We start from the raw sequence: 14,646 nt of genomic DNA, 5'->3' as shown, positions 1-14,646 counted from the left end.
GAAGAAAGGAATGTTGGTGCTCCGCTACGACAATCACTTCGACACGCGCAATGATAAGAAACTCCTACTCCCATGGGAAGGTCCTCTCATCGTCAGGAAAAAGTATACCAATGGAAGCTACCAGCTTATGGAGGCTGATGGAAAACTTCATAAAACCAGGGTAAATGGTTGGCGACTTAAACCTTATTTTCTTCGATTTGACCAAGCTCCACCAATTGACATTCCAGATGAGGACACACCATCAGCCACCACCTCCGACGATAATGATCAAACAGATGAGCTAGAGACATGAATGCCTCTAGCCAAAAGGGGAGGGCTAATGATGGGGGCTTTTCACAAGCCAAGCTCCCATACCCCTCTTCTCTCGTCCCCACCCCATGAAAACCCCCTCTTAGGGAGGGAGTGATAAAAGGCATTGGAAAAAAGTAATAAAAAATAAAGTATGATTATGTAAATATATAAGAAAGGTAAAATAGGCCACCTCATGCCTGCGGGGTAGCCCATCCCCACCTTGCCTCCTTTTTTCTTCACTGTTGCCCCGCCGTGTGTCCCTTTTCCTCTCCTCCACTCAAAAGCTCAACCCCCTCTCTCTTCCCCTTGTCCTTTCTTCTTTCTCTCTCCCCTCAAGCTACCCCACCTCTCACCAATAATGCATTATAACTCACCAATAATGCACCCTAACTCACATGCAACTTACCCTATCTTCCAAAATAGTATACCCCACCCCCTCTTTCTCTCTCCTATCATATCCCATGACCCAAATACCCCCCTCTCTCTCTAAACGGCACCATATCTCTTGTCTTGTAGCTAAATAACCTTCCCCACACTCACACACACTCAGTTTCACTGAAAAAGGTGCCCACAGACCCATCCCCACCCAGTGGTTACCTGATTTTTCTTGTGTTCACACACATCTGCACACAGATTCACCTCTGAACACACTCCCCTCTCTCCCCTCTTGTAATTACTTTATTCTCCATGTCGCCTCTCACTTTTTTTCGTCAACCCATCTCTCTCTCTTAGTCTCTCTCTCATGAGACTGCTGTTCTGGCACATATACACACAGCCAGACAAGTGGGGCCCACAGTCACATGGCCTATGTAGATAATGATTTCTTCATTTCGAAATTCTAGAATTCCTCCCCCCTCCTCCCCTATATAAAGAGGGGTCACCATCACACTAAACACACACACACACACCCACACCATCACCATCACCGCAATCACCATGCTTGTCTTGAGCATGACCTCTACACCCTTGGCTATGGAAGATGAAGGGCAACTAAATGAAGGATGATGGCCATAACCCTCGTGCGAGTCTTCGCCATCAACTCCCACCTATCCGCCATGTGCTCTACCATTCTCTCCCTTCTCATTCCCCTACCCTATGCTCCCCGTTTCATCGCCTTATTCTCTAAATAAAGCTTGAGGTTTTGTGAGTATGTTTTCTTGCAATGTTTTTCCCATGTGAGGTGTGCAGAATCGCCACCTAATCTTGTGTTTGGAGTGAGCTTGTGTATGTGTGAAGGGTGTGCGGATTCGCCATCCTTTTGTGGTGCCTAAGTACTAAGCCGCTATACCCCCTCCCTCACTCTCTCTCTCTCTCTCTCTCTCTCTCTCTCTCTCACTCTCACTCTCACTTGATCTCATTCCCTTTCCTCTTCATCATTACTCCCAAGCATCCATCTCTCTTGGATGAAAACTTTGTTATGGTGGTGTGTTGTTTGCGTCCTAGCCGCTGAAGCTAGGTGGTGCCCTCTATTTGCTTTACCATGACAGGCTCGAGGCGCTCCATTCGGTCCCCGGTGTTTTAGAGGCCGTCGGGGGTTCGGGGTTCGCTTTGCTCCCGTCACCATCAACACTCTGAAACTAGATGAATGGCTATGGAAATTACAGAAGGATGTAGTGTCAACAGATGATGAATGGCTAGATGGAATGGACCTTCACATCAAAGTACAATTGAAGAATCATAGCAGAAATGCATTGGTTGATACATGAGCTCGATTAAATGCAGTCATTTATTCCACGTACAAGAAAGCAACGAATCAGTCTTTGACAGCAGGAATATCGACTATTAAACGACGCAACAAGAACCCAACACCGGCACTGAGAGTCTTTAACTTAAATGTGATAGTACATGGATGTTCATACCCTCGTCAATTTGTTTGCTTACCAGTGAACACATGAATGAAACAATGATTCTTGGAATCTCATGGATGCGCACGTACAAGGCAGTACTAGATTGGGATACCAATCAACTCAAGCTATCACCTAAAGGCAGACAACTCATTGTTCCAATTGCACCAAGCAAAGAGGAATGGAAAGGAGGTTACCAGTAGAAAAAACCATGAAGAAATCAATCTTCTCCATCCTATAGACAAGCAAATGCTACAAGTAGCATGCAAGGAGTCAGGCAAATCTCGGTACCAAAAGCACAACTTAAGGACAAGCCGATTAAAATTTGGGTGCCCAAAACCTCATCTATTGTACGAAAGACGGTTCCAAGGTTCAAAACACAAAGAAGAGAATCTTCAATCAGGGAACCTAAAACAAGATGGATTTGGAGAAAAAAGCAGCACTTATCTTCTCCACCAACTATAAAACCGATGAAGCAGTGGAGAGTTAAGTCTCAAAATACTCAACCAACAACATTTCATTGAAGAAAAACCAAGATACCAATGGCGAGTTGAAGCTCAAAAACCATCTTCATTGATACCAACAGCTCAAGAAATCAGCATGCCAAAGCATCCTGACGGTACAATAAAGCAAAGAGCACACAAGTTACAAGATTTTCTCTTTGGGAAACTACAACAAAAAACCTTGACCTCAGAAACCCTTGAGTTATTTACTGAAGACCTAACTCTTGCACAACATAATGGTTTGAATTGCATTGATCTTCAAAGCATGGTAGAGCCAACCGAGACTATGCATAGACACAATTGTTCAACCCATGCACACAGTCGTCCCGTAGTACGCCATCTAGGAGGGGTGGGAGGGAACTAAGTAATTAAAGGCAATGTTTGAAGAGGGAGAAAAAAATTTAATGTTAACACTAGGTTGGTAACCTAATAGGACATAAAAGTGTCCTTTCAGGGTTTTGAAAAAAACCTCCAAAACCATAGTAGATCCACTCATTTTGTAAAATCCTTTCATGAGGTTATAGTTAAAGGCCTACTACACATGGAAAAAATAAGAAACTTGTAAAATTTCTCATCTTATGGTCACACCAAGCCTCCAACGTTGATGGACCAGTACATTTTCATCAAAACAGTCATTTCTTACGCTTTGTTGCATAAAAATAAGATTAGGGATTTTTGTAGGACTTGAGATAAATTCCCTAGTTAAATTCAATGGGTTGGTGATCAAAACATATGATTGCTTCTCACTCACTATTTTTTGTTTTTCCAAAAGAAATAGGTACAAAAAAGTTGAATTTTTACCATTCTGCAAACCTATCATCAAAGTTTCTATAGCCACGCTCAATACAAATAATATATGCATGTTTTCTTAGTTTCCTATTGTCCTTTAGGTTCATAAGGAGCCATGGAGCATGTCAAAAGAATAATACATCTCTTACCAAGGGGAATCTTGGGGAAAAAGATGAAGTGCTAAATACAGCAAACATGAAAAAACTGGGTTCAACATTATGAGTTGTAGAATCCCATAGAAACTATTCAATATCTAGCCCAATTTGATCCTTATGACAAGATATGGTTACTACCTACAAAATGCATGTAGTTGTCACAAGAAACTAATTACAATATTGAAAAAGCTATACTTGATATACTAGAATGTTTCATTTTCTTCTATAATTGAAAAAATCAACCATCGTTGTCTACTATGCAAAATAGGGTATTAGGTGCCCCAAAACTCAAGGAATATTAGCTTTATGTTACAATATGCAACATAGGAAATCAAAACTGCATTTGGATATCATGAAAGACACCAAAAAAATCATAGAAGAGCTAAAATTGGCTAAAAAACAGGATTTGATAATTTTTGTAATTTGGTCATAACTTACAACTTTAACATTTATTTCTCCCTAGAAGCATCAGAACATGTTGAGGACTACTAAAGATAGTTCTCTAGGATTATAGACCTCACAAACATGAATTCTAGAGTGGTATAGTTGCAAAAATTTGAAAAAAGCCAAAAACAGGATCCGTTTTTTCACACAGTTTAGGTTGTGAAATGTTGTGCAAGGACAAGGTTAAAGATGGAATTGATATTCCAAAAAAATGTCGAGTTTTTTTCAGCTCATGAGACAACTTTCTAGATAGATAGCACCTCAAAATCCATTTTGAAACTCTTGACATAATTCAAGGAAAATGGTCACTTAATAGGACATAAAAGTGTCCCATTACCAACCTAGTGTTAACGTGTGATCTTTTGCAAAATTACCTAATAATGCCTTTCACAATCATCAAAAGGGGAAATTTAACTGATAACATCTCTCCGATGAGTGTAAATACTATCAAAAAATCATTAAAAATTTGTCTTTTTTTATTATTTTGATAATTTTTTCTTGATATTGGGACTTAAAAATTAAAAAATCCACCAAAAAATAATAAACCAGTGTTTCTCAATTGATTTTTCTATTTATTGATTTTTCACTTTGCTTTTTCAGTGTATTTTTTTATTTTTTTTATTTTTCAATAAACATGTCAAAAATTAATAATAAATAGCAAATGAGCTCAGATGGAGAAACTGAAGATACACTGATGATCAGAAGGACAAGGCAGACATGCACAAAATATTTCAATCAAATCGACAGATGGAAGCAAGAAGCCTAAATTAGGTTACCAAGGCCTACTTTCACAAATTCTTGCAGAATGAGCTTAACATAATCTGATTGAAGAAATTTTTGAGTCTAGCATAGATTTCACGGACTAGTAGGACTAATAGGGGAATTTGGGAAGTCTGAGTATAGATATCCAAGGTAGCCCAAAATCACCTCATTTTCACTATGCACTCTTGGAGGAGAACGCTCTGGACCTTCTTCGTGCGTGATTTCAGAGTCCACAGTTGCCCATTTACAGCGCCATCTCACTCGAGACATGAGGGATAAGTTCTAAGCTTATCAATGAACCATTCTATATGGCCTGGTAGCAAGTTTAGGCTCAGGAAAAAACCATAAAAATCCAGCAGTGCACAAAGTCCTACGACCCAAAATTGACCATAGCGGCCTGTCAGCTCAACCGAATTGGACGAGACATCTTGCCAGATGCTAAAATTGGATTCTGACTCCATGGATAGCTTATAGACTGAGTCTATACACAATGTACTTGGATGGTTTCATGAAAACAGTCAAGGCAAGCTCTTGAATATCAGAAAACAGTTCGAAGGCTACAAAGCGTCAAATTTGAAATATGAAGTTAAACTGACTCCAAATGGGTCAAAATTGGATGGAAAGTATTAGGAATATGTAGTGGACAAGTCCATAGCTTCAAAAGTGACTAACCAACTCCACATGCCATCTAGTCACAAAAATCTGTGATTGTAGAGTTGAGAAGAGCACGGAGTGATGCCGACACGAAAAAACTTTACCAAATTCATTTTAGGACTTGTTTTAGATGTATTGAATATGTAAAGGTCATCAAATTGTCAAGTCTTGCAAAAAAATTGACTGCTGTAAATAATCGTGATTATTTACTTTTGTGCTTGTTTGGCTTGAAAATGATCTCTTCACTTCATCTATCACTTGTACACATCTATTACATGCCACATTTCAAGTATGAGCCGCAAAATGATCAAGAAAAACTTGGAAATTGTCAAAAAACGCACCAAAGTCTTTTCAATCCAAATTTGAGTTATCTATCATATTTTTTGATCCAAATCACCCCATATCTCATACACAGAGTCTACATCATACCTAGAACCTTATAAGCACACAACAATATAGTGTAGCATAGTTATGTCTTGCCATGTTAGTAAAACACTCTGCCTACAGGGCACTATAAAGTTAAGTATTAGCACAAAAAACTTAATAGTACATCCGAGCTCCCTCAATTGTTGCACTACAAACATTATTTCATACATCAATACAAGCAAGTTACAACTTTATACATCGTTATCATTATGTGCACACACTCTTATATAGATATGGATTTCTGTAGATCACTATGACTACACTTCCCCACATATAGCTATGAATTGCCAACACCATAGCAACTACCAAGTACAACTTATCCATCCATATCCATATGCATACCAGCCACTATATTAGTACAAGTGAGTTACAACTCTATAGACCACTATCATTATGTGCACATACTCTCATATAGATATGAAGTTCTACAAACCACTATAATTGCACTTCCCCACATATAGCTATGACTGGTTATGTAGAGCGTAACAATAGATGGTCTCGCCTTGGCATCTTCTAGAGAGTTTCCTAGTGTTGAAATGTTAGATCCTCCAATGTCAACCTTTGCAAACTCCTCATGTAACTTTTGATATCTCAGATCATCGAAGTCCATTGTTGCAAGAATATCCTAGATGGTCTTGGAAAATGCTATGAGCTCAGACCAACCCCCTCCTCTTTGAGTATCTTTCACTCAATCTCCTGGACCTGCACACATTTCTTCTCGAGAATATCTTCAATACTCTTCAACCTTTTCCCAAAGCACTGTCTTCTCATGATCATCAAATTGTGGGTGAGTAGGGACCCTCTTGGCCTTGAATGATGTAGCATTTAAAACAATATGTTGGGTAGCAGATTCCATCTTTGAGAATGCACTCAAGAATATAGCTCTCTTTACTTCAACCTCTCCTGTGGCCTCACAAGCATGCATGATGATAGCTGCCTCTCTGCCCAATTCACCCTCTGACAACTAGTGTCCTGAGCACTTTTGGAGTGCTCCCAGACAAAGCGCTCTTTCTTTAAGGGCAGCTCTTGGTACACCCTCAAGTGCAGCTCCATCAATTGCAAATATAACTGTCATTGTACCCAGTAACACTTTGTCTTTGTGCATGTTTTATGGCGCCCACAAGTGAACACAGAGGCCTAGTCCTCTTCTGATGAATTGTCGTCGGTCCACAATGCTCGAGGATTGACACTTCCCCTATGCCACCCATGGACCGCTTTGAACTCAGCCTCGGTTATGGAGAATTTCCATGGCAAACTAAAGTGGAGGTCAGAAAGGTCAGAAAAGCTCAAAGGACGTTGCGATGCCTTTGGGTGCATGGGACTGGTTAGTTTGGCCCAATCCTTTTGTTTCTTGGAACCTCGGAAGCTTTTGTAGGCTGTGTAGGCGTGTATTCTTTCTTCTTGTTACTGGTGTGCCCTGGACACTCAAGGTGACACCTTCACCAAGAGGTCGAGGGTTCGCAACTTAGAGCATGCGGGCTAGGAAGCTCGCGTCTAGCTGACTTGAGTCCCCTTTGGTGGCTCGTTGAAGGGGTCGTCCGGTTAACAGCCCGAGATCATGTATAGCTTGATGCGCACGGGAGCCGTCTCGGCACCGTGCATTTATGAAGTTTAAGTTGAGTGAGGAAGCGTCTTTAGGATCCTGTTGAGCGAACGAGGCTATTCGGGCCTTGAGTGCATACCTAAGAGGTCCCCCTGGAACTCTCTCAGGCCACTTTAGGCTAACTTTACAAATCACAGAAAATGCCTTGGACCATCGACCGGAGGCCGAATCTGCCGACAGTTGTCGCTCGCAAACGAGGACCACCTCGGGCGCACGTTCATGAATTTGAATGGCTGATCTCGAAGAGGAAGTCGAGGCCTCCACGCGGAGTACCTAAACGTCCAAAACAGACAACCTGTCCGCGTGTAGCGCCTAGCCGACGCTCGCCGATGAGACCGCTAACGAAGAGCCAACGGCCCCGAAATTGGGTCATGGAGTCACCGTGGGAGGCGGACTCCCCCGATACCTCCATGTTGTGAAGTGGAAGGGGACACTCCCATTACCGAGCGCTCTCAAACCTGCTTACGCATCCGTAGTAGCCAAACGGTGAGTTGAGGAGAAAATGAAGGTCAAGACTATGCCCCATCGTCCGTCATCCCTAAACCGGGTCCATTGCCCACCCCGTGGCATCGAGCTATGGTTTGAAAAGATTGAGTGGTCGCGTCCCATCGTCACCCCGGAGACCCCCGCTCGAACGGAGTCTAACATAACCCCCCCCCCCCCCCCCCCCCCCCCCCCCTTAGAGAACTCTCGTCCCGAGAGTAACATACTAAGGGCAGTAATCTCCTTGGTTAATGCTTTGGAGGGTGTAGAACTAAGTGCGTCTACTTATTCCAAAATGGGATGCATCAGCGGTCTTACCAAGGAGGCAGTGTCTATCTCAAGCAGCCGTGCAGGTTGAAAGGCAGAAAGTTGTGAGTACCAAGTCCGCTTGGCACTTTTGATGGGGCTAGAAAGTAAGAATTTACATTGAGTGGCATAGACCACGTTGCTGCATTGATCCATGCCGAGGAACCTGTCTGTTTTGGATATCATACCGGATGTTGTAGTGACGATGCAACACTCGTCTTGAGTGTGAGAACCAAGTCGCATTGATTCCCACTACTTCTTTAAAAGCCGATTTGTACGTCTCTGTGCTTGTTCCTTCCTGGATGGCGACGAAGGTCCTTACTGAGTGCTCATGTAGAAGTGGAAATCTTAATTTGATCTTACCTGCTTGTTGAAGTAAGGTACGTTGCGGAAGGTACCTTTTAGGCTTATTGAGCACCGAACCGTCCCTTGACCAAAAAGATGAAGCCTATCTGATTCCTTTCTTGGCATACAAACCAAGGTTTTCTTGAGACTGCTGGAGAGTCAATCCCATTGATACCTTGAAGCTTTGGCATACTTCAGGACTCAGTTGAACCTGAATGTTCTTATCTAAGTCTTGCAAACTGGAGGGCAAGATTTGAAGTAGGTAACTTGTAGAGAAGAAGATGGCCAATCCGCTTCTGTCCTTGCTATCTGCTTTAAGCTTGTCTTTGTTTTGAGCCTGAATGCTCCCATATCTCTGTCCTACTCTGGAAGAACTTTGATTTGTTCTTCACAAACCTGCTTTCGTTGGCCACCAAAAACAAACCTGAGAATCACTCATCTTGGATCTTTGTTTATCCTTGCTTAGATCCGGTGCATCTTAATGAAGGGTTGATGGTGCGGTTTGAAGAAGAGGATTGATGGTGAGGCTCATTCTCTTGATCCCGATGTGGCGTAGCTGAAGATGTGCCCACTTTGTTTGGGTTGATGCTGGCTTAGATTCATGAGCAGTGCTATCCTCTGGGACCGTCACTGCAGGAGGTATCACTCAACCTCCGGCCTTCTTGTGAGGGGGCCTTCCTCATGTGGCTCTTGCGTTGAGCCGTCTTTATGGGGGGCTATCCCAGAATCTATTTGCTTGAAAATGATGCATGGCCCACCCGCTCGCAGGCCTCCAGCTTCGTTGTGATGCTCGGTCCACCACTTCTGGGTCATTCGGTGTAGCAGGCTACAGTGTCACTTTCACAGGACACACAGTTAGTACAATTGGTCTGGTCTGGTTCACACTGGATAGACTCTTTGGGCTGGGCAATGACACGTGGCAGGGATACGGACGGTGGTCTAGTGGACATCGTGGCCAGGTCACCACCACCACTCAGCTTGGAGATAGACTTAAATGACTGACATTTATTAGCCGATGTCGTGCAGCTCCACTACCATGAAGAGAAAAAGAGTAGAGAAATGCAAGCTAAGCTTCTTTGAAGCCTACACATTTAGTGAGCAATGATCAAAGCTTGTTAACAGGCCAAGTTTAATGATTAATGTATGCCAAATACGGCTTAAAAGGGCCAACTGATGCCTCAATGATGATAAAAAAGGAGTATTATTGAAGTGAGCACAAATGGAAGATTATGATCTAGAACTGTAGTGCTTGAAGTGCTCTACTGAACTGTCTTTATGGCTTGTCGATTGGAGCTACGGTGAAGAAGTTATGGCAGTTTGACGTTTAAGTCGATTGTAGATCCGTACCGGATTGGGCAATTGCAGCTGAGGTGATAGAAATGAAATGAATGCATGGGCTTGAATTTCTCACTTTGTGAAGCACATCGGTCTTTTCAGATCAGTGATCGGAGTTACGATTATCAAGATATCGCCAGATTAAGTTTCCTTGGGGGCCAGTTCTATGCCAGGTCGATTTCCTTGGTCGGTGTGCCATCTGGTGTTTTTTGGATCTTGACACGATTCAAGAGGGTAGTACTCAGTTTGTGGGGCTAGCAGGAAGTGAATGTGCATCAAAGGAAACCCGGGTCAAAAAGATGTAACAAGTTAAAGTGTGTGCCAGTTGTCGACTGCATGCTAGCATATGGTTTTGTGCCAATTTGTTGCTTGTCATTCCAAGCCATACTGATGTCCTGAACCAAATGCAAAGGGAAGCACATTCCTCAAATGCAATCACGTATACTTGCATCATGAAGGCGAGTGGCACCGTATCCAAGAAATTGAAATGGGCAACAAAATTTACGATGATGTTACTGCAAGTAAATGCGGTGCGAGCCAATGCTTTGTCAATATGCATGCCGCACGAGGCGATGCCTTGCCCAATATGTATACCATATATGGTGCCCAATGTGGCCGCCCAATGTAAAGAGCAAAAGCCCGCCTGGTCGCCTAGGGGTTAAGGAGAACGGTTGTCCATAGGATTTCCACCCAATTAAAAAGGGCCTTGATGTGTGTGGAAAGGAAAAGAAAAGGAGGGAGAAAAAGAGAGATGGCAACGACGGCGCCCAATATGTATACCATATATGGTGCCCAATGTGGCCGCCCAATGTAAAGAGCAAAAGCCCGCCTGGTCGCCCAAGGGTTAAGGAGAACGGTTGTCCATAGGATTTCCACCCAATTAAAAAGGGCCTTGATGTGTGTGGAAAGGAAAAGAAAAGGAGGGAGAAAAAGAGAGATGGCAACGACGGCGCCGTCGTGGCGCCGTCGTTGCCCCTCTTGAAAGCATGAGAAATTGTTTTTTGTTATGGGAGGGAAGTGGAAAGAAGGTCATGCAAGCTTAGGAAAAAGGAAGAGGAAGGTGTAAGAGTAGGGGAAACTAGGGTCTGAGAGTCCACCACCCAACCACCCTTTTAATAGGCAAGCCCCTGGACCTTTGCCCTAGTTGGACTCCCCGTTCCACACCGCCTAGCCCGGCCTTGCCCTTGTCTAGTCCAGCCTTGCCGGTAACCTGACATTACTCCCCCCTTAAGAAGAGTTTTTGTCCTCGAAAACAAAAGTGGGAGACTTCTTCTTAAGAACAGTAATGTTTTCCCAAGTGGCATCCTTCATGGATCCAGTTGTTTGGTTGATCGGAACACGGTTCCGTAGGAGGTTCAATGAAACCAAGAGTAACATCTTGATTTTCCACATTGTTGTCCATTAGCAGCCAGCTTGTGTTACCAATTCCTATCCGATCATTGTGTGTAGACTCCATTTAGAACACACATGAGCATTCAAAACGAGTTATCACACAAAGATGTACCCTAATGAGTACCTCTTTTCACTTTCCATGAAAGTAACTTGCTAACATACTCATCAGCCAAGTTTAAGTCCTTGACTTGTTTTCCAATTTCAGTAGTAAACAACCCCACCATCACTAGTGTTTAAGGTTGAGAACTTGATTTATACATGAAGAGACTACACCTAGTCGCAACCATGCTTTAACTTTATAAGCAAACTCCAAGTAAAGCGATAAATGCTTACTAATTGGATCATGTGGTGCTAACGTACGCACTTGCATATCCTTTAGCATAAGGTTACACTTTGTAATCTGTATATCCCCTTGGATAAGTGGTAGTATTGGGGTGTGTTTCCCCCACGGTTTATAGCCAGTCTTTCCAGATGGTTGGTAAACGGGAATCAAAATATCGTACCACATTGTTGAGGAATCAACAATTGGATGAATAATCATCGTGGTTAACTTGAAAGATCTACAAGCATCCAAACCAAGCCATGACCTCTATTGGTGATTGGTAGACCGAAAAGTAACCTCATGGAGATACTGTACATAGAGTGCAAAAATGCTTCATAAGCAACAACTTGAGAAATATGCATGTCGTTCCAAATCAGCCTTTGCTAAACACTAGGGCCCATAACACCTAGCGGTAGAGCTGAAGAACAGAGTGACCATGCAGTTTCTGCAAGTTCCAGATAAAGAAAGAAAAATTAGATACCAGAAGGCACTTATGCGCTTAAAGACCACATCGCCAGTCGCCAGCCCGAAGACTATTTCAGCCCATAAAGCTGTGTCAAGGGACGACACAGGCGAGGGGGGGGGGGGGGGAATTTAGCAACAAGCTAACACAGATAGCATTTTTCGGAGTTCTCTTTGTAAAACACTTATTATTTTGATATATCAAGAATATTGTAACTCCTATTTTCTTGGATAAACTCTATAATTAATGAGCCGAGGGTACAAGCTTCCAGATTGTATCAACATGTCATTTCTCAGCTTTGGTACAACTCCAGATTATTACTTTTGACCACCCAAAAAACCTTGGCTAAGGTATAAAAGCCAATTTTTGTAAGTTTTGGATAAGAAATACACAGTGTGAGCTAACAACGCTCACTCCTCTCCTTCTCGTGCTTCCTACTCCCTCCCCGGTTGTTACATTGCAGTCGTGTTTGTTGCATTGTAACCGCAGGTAAGAGCTATACGCATTGATGTAAGCAGTTCACAGTATTTCGTAGCTTTTGGCATCGTCAACCCGTCGCCTAATTTCATCATAACTAGGAATTTACACTTTCAAATAAAAAACTAAGCATAGGAAGGGTATTGAGGCATTATTGCTAAGCATTTAGATGCATTCTGGGTTGAAAACGACTAGGTCAAAAATCCACTGCTGTTAATAATCGCGATTTTGGAACTTGACTTGAAGTGGGATTTGAGACCATAAGCATGTGTGCTTAGGTCTTATAAACATGTCCTAGAATTTTCGTTATGTTTGGATGTCATCTGATGCTGTAATGGATATGATTTTTTTGCCGATGAGCGATTGGCTTTTGGTGATTTCAGTCACTTGAGTGTAGCTTGAGTTAGATGCGAGTAGTTAGTTGTTTTCCGAGAGATTGACAACCTCTTGTAGCCTTTATGCACTAGTCGAGTCATCTTCGTCCCATGGATTGACAAATTAATCGTGGCTCTCGCTAATACTGCAATAAGATAGGTGAGGTTAGACATGCGTCCCACAGTGATTACTACTTCTACCTTCTACCCTTGTTGATCAGTGATTTGGGCTGACCCATCTTCTTTGATCGTAGACAATAACTCATGTGCCTTCTAGAAATCCACGCCACATGGCTACTTGTCGTAGAAGTCTCTTAGGCCTAGCCTTCTGTTGGCTTCTTTGGTGTCTGTTTTTGTAGCTACATCATATATCTTTTTTGGTAGAATTTGCAGTTCCACTTTTTCCTTCTTTGCTCTTGAACCTGCCAATGAAAATCGTGGTGTTTTTTTCTTCAAGCTGTTCTTTTGACAAGTAAGTTGCCTTTGCCGTCTTTACTGAACTGGGATCTAATTGGTAAGGTGAAAAATCTTGCAACTTTTGTTTTTGGGACACCCTTTTCTTTGCCTTCTCCGCAACTTGCATTGCTCATGTTAAGGGAATACAGTGTCAAAGTCAGAGAATTCTGCAAATTCCACTCTGAAATGCACTGAGTCTGAATTGCTGACAAATGATGTCCATTTTGCTTCAAATCAGTTTTGGAGCATACACAGATGCATAAAAACATGTAGAGATCAAAATCATACAGTTCAAGCAAAAATTGCAACAAAAGTAAATAATCACGATTATTTACAGCTGGGGATTTTTTTTAACTTTTTGTATTTTTGACATGATAGGCTTGAAACATATGGCATTTAGGTTCTCTGAGTGAAGTGTGGGCTCATTTGAGTGCACTGGGTGGAAATGGTGTCACATTTAGGCTTTCAGACTCTAAAACAGTAGATATAAAGATATTCCGAGTTTTAGAGATCCAAACTTGCTCAAACTTGATCAGTGGACTCGAGACATTATGTTCTTTGGTCCCATAAGGTCAAAGTTGCAGATTTTACCCATTTTAACAAGAAAGTAAATAATCACGATTATTATCTTTTTCATCAAAATGTATATTTTTTCTTGCCACTTACACCATATAGGAATGTTGATTTTCATTAGGTATGCGGCACTTGTCATAGCATAATTATATAGCACTACATAGCAGTGACATAATCATACTACAATGTATTGTTGTATGCTTAGAACTATATAGTGCTACACAGTATTAAGAATTATATAGGGCTACATATATTAATGCTTTGATGTTAAATGATCTATTTAATTTTTTTTCTATATAGCAGTTCAATTCAATATTAATATATAGCACTCTCTAATTGGTAGAGGCTAAGCCGTGTAGTGCCCTATCCTCACTTGAATTTTGCAATTCCTTGGAGACACTTTTGATGGACCACTCGCCCCTTGTTTTCCATCCAATGCAACCTTCATTGCTACCACTTTCTTTGTTTTGCACATATGACAAGTTCCTATAAGAGATGTGTGGTGCTTAATTGTGAGCAACATGTGCCATCTAGGATGAAGGTAATACTAGGGCTACCAGTCAAGCGATCTACCTCAACTATAGCCCCCCCAATGTAAGTGATATCTATCACGTCCTTATTTGTGTTATGCATGTGGGTCAATGAATAT

This window comes from Adiantum capillus-veneris, chromosome 17 (genome assembly GCF_014529385.1).
Source record: "Adiantum capillus-veneris isolate H3 chromosome 17, ASM1452938v2, whole genome shotgun sequence".
Lineage (NCBI taxonomy): Eukaryota > Viridiplantae > Streptophyta > Polypodiopsida > Polypodiales > Pteridaceae > Adiantum > Adiantum capillus-veneris.
Note: the sequence above shows the minus strand (reverse complement) of the source record.